The 3,347-nt window shown below is 35.3% G+C and overlaps 1 protein-coding gene across 1 annotated transcript in view; it reads right to left on the bottom strand.

Moving 5' to 3' along the window:
- Positions 1-2,719, bottom strand: part of FMR1NB (FMR1 neighbor) — a 24,211-nt gene extending 21,492 nt beyond the window's left edge. Inside the window, exon 1 of the mRNA XM_017863686.1 lies at positions 2,595-2,719. The gene's annotated coding sequence lies outside the window, so the exon portion shown is untranslated. The remainder of the gene's footprint in view (positions 1-2,594) is intronic.
- Positions 2,720-3,347: the final 628 nt, after the last annotated feature.

Raw genomic sequence — 3,347 nt, 5'->3', positions numbered from 1 at the left:
GAGGGGGGAGGGATTGCATTGGGAGTTATACCTGATGTAAATGACGAGTTGATGGGTGCTGACGAGTTGATGGGTGCAGCACACCAACATGGCACAAGTATACATATGTAACAAACCTGCACGTTATGCACATGTGCCCTAGAACTTAAAGTATAATATTAATAAAATAATTAAAAAATAATAATAATAATATCTACCACTCTTTAGGCACCTGTTTGGGCCAGGAACCCTGCTTTACACACTTTATTACTAATCTTTGGAACAAACTCCCAAACTGAGTTTTACAACCTCTGTTTTAAAAATAATAAAGGATCAAAGTAACTTACGCAAGATAAAAAATGCAACGCACTACCAAGCGGCCTAGATACTCATTTTCCAAATATTTTAGACAGGAGAGTTTATCCTACTTGTTCTATATTCTGAGTAATCTGCTCTTCAATTCTGCTAGGCCCAGAGTGGCTCTTCTCCCCTAGGTTGGATTGCATCCAGTGTTCAGTTCTGGGTGTCAAATACCCAGAAAACGGTGAAAATAGTCAGGACTACTCAGTGATGGGATGGACTTCCTTGCATGCTGAGTTTCTCACCATGGGTACTGTTCAAACACCACTTTCCAGAAATGCTAAAGAGAGGGTTACTGTTAGGGTTAAATCGTAGAAGAGACTAGACTATATGATCTCTAAGATCAGCTGATAATTTATACTTTAAGTGCATTTGATGGATTTTATGCTAGATATTAAAATCAACACGGGCCAGGCCTGATGGCTCACACCTATAATCCCAGTACTTTGGGAGCCCGAGGCAGGCAGATCACAAGGTCAAGAGATCGAGACCGTCCTGGCCAACATGGTGAAAACCTGTCTCTAATAAAAATACAAAAATTAGCTAGGTGTGGTGGCGCTTGCCTGCAGCTCCTCGGGAGGCTGAGGTAGAAGAATTGCTTGAACCTAGGAAGAAGAGGTTGCAGTGAGCTGAGATCATGGCACTGCACTCCAGCCTGGCAACAGAGCCAGACTGCCTCAAAAAAAGAAAAACAAATTAACTTCCAGGCTCAAATTACTAAGAGGCATTGCTAATTTTAAACAATCAAAAAGGTAGAACAATTTTTTGTCAGGTTTAAGTATATAATTTTGTCCAAAAGGAGAAAGATCAGGTGATCTCTCAAGCTTCCCTGCCAGTGTGTGTCAAGGTTATCATTTTAATCTGCAAGAGATAAATATTTTATGAATAATAGCCTAATGACAAAACAATGAACATTTTTTTCATGCTTAAGTGGTAAGAATGTTTATTTTCAATTAAGTGGGGGAGGAAATAAATTTGTTAAAATATTTCACGTTTTATGAAGCTGTAGTTGTTGTCTTCAAAGAAGACAGTATGTACATTTTATAAATATTTAATCATTGTTTGAATCAACCTAGGTCAGACGTTTCTATTAAAATGGAACAACTTTATTTTGTTGGACAAAACTGTTACTTCATATAATTGATTGTGACTCACTTTCCTGCACCAGGTTGGAGAAATATTTGGGAAATGCACATATCTTTTTCGGACCATTTTTACAGGTGGTTTCAGTGTCTGTACAATGTAGTCATTAAAAGTAAGTATATGACCGTTTGCATCTGTTGTTTTCATAAGCTTTAAATCTTAAATCATCATTAGTTGTTGTTTGCGACTAATTTCGGCACTCAAATCATTCTTTCAGCCTATACAACATAACACCTTCTCAGATTTCTTTTTTATTTACTCAGTTTGACCATGGCAGTATTTTCAGTTTATTTAAGGAACTTGTTTATTTTGCTATTCTCATTGGTAGGTGCCTATTTTAAACTTAACGAAACAAGTACAAAGAAACACAAAGAGATTTTTTCAAGTTCACTAAAGAATTCAGTAGTAAGGCCTGGAATTGAAAAACAGATATAATTTTGTGCTTATAGAGTATATCAAATTTTGTTAGAATAAATTCTGCATGATTTTTCATAAGAGCTTTATCTTTGTACTTCACATATTCCAATTTATACGAAGCTTCTCCTTGAAAGGGCACCACATGCTATACAAAATGAAACATGTTTATTTGTGGTTAATAATTCTCAGGGGTCATAATGTGTTTGATAAACACATTATATACAGAATCACAAAAAGACGGTGGGACTTGGAAGCCTAGGATTTCTATCATTAAAACAGATGGGGAAACATCTGGCATATTCCATAACATCAGTCACACAGTACCCTCACTAATGCCACAGAAGACATCAATTTCACAATACTGGGTCAGTGACTAAATTTCAGGCAATGTCATTCAGGTAAATTGTGAAAGATTTAGATATTTGCAAAGGAAAAGTATTTTATAAACAGTAATAAACATTTATGAAATGCCTTACAAATATTATCTCAGTTCGTCCTCATAATTCTTAGTGGTAAATATCTTCATTTCAAAGAGGTTCAGAGAGATTGTCTTGTCTAAGCCAAAGAGCAGAGTCAGGATTCAAACTCAGCTCTGTCCCACTCCAGTGCCAATACACCACACTGCTTCCTAAACATTTAACTACTCTTTTCAAAACAAGAACATTAGAGGGGGAAAAAATCAAACAAGAACTTACTTGTTGGAAAGAAAAAATCCAGCAGAGCTTCCGATGCGTAATCTTCCAGAGATTGGCCATTAGTGTTTTCACTGTTTTGCAGGATAAACCCACTTGGAAGCACAAAATATGGGGGCCCTGAAGAAGAAGTAAAATTATTAATCCCAACATATAAAGTATATAACACTTTCAACGACCCTTTAATAGTAATTACCTTTGCTTAAATTATAGAAAGTCAAATAGCTAACAGATATACTTTCATCTCCTAACAACTTATTATTAATAATCAGAATGCAATTTTGTTGTGAAACTGAAAAAGTGTTAAATTTACAAATGCTTAAGCTATAGGCTGACACATCCCATTGTTGTAAACTGATTTACAATAGTAAACTTGCCTCTGGCAAACAGTATTAAGAGGCCTAATCAATTGATGAGCTGAAAACTGTATGCATTCCAACTAAATCAGATCCCATCACAGAAAACCTTAGAAAATATGTTGGCTTACATATACATTGATAAAAATCAAGGCCTTACATACAGTAAAACCTTCCTTGTCCTTCTTTCTCATTATTTTAAAGAACTGGTTTTCAGTCTTATTTACACAATTCCCTCCTACATAAGAGAAGAGGATAACACAGATTTGTCCATAGCATTAAATATTTCCCAAAACTATCTTTAATAATGTCACGGAATTCTATTATATAGCTCTATTATAATTGAGTTAGCAATTTCTCCATGGGAAGACATTCAGGTTGTTTACAATTTATTGATGTT

The sequence above is a fragment of the Rhinopithecus bieti genome, unplaced genomic scaffold (assembly GCF_001698545.2).
Source record: "Rhinopithecus bieti isolate Rb0 unplaced genomic scaffold, ASM169854v2 scaffold_72405, whole genome shotgun sequence".
In the NCBI taxonomy this organism is placed as follows: Eukaryota; Metazoa; Chordata; class Mammalia; order Primates; family Cercopithecidae; genus Rhinopithecus; species Rhinopithecus bieti.
This window is presented reverse-complemented; position numbering and strand designations above follow the sequence as displayed.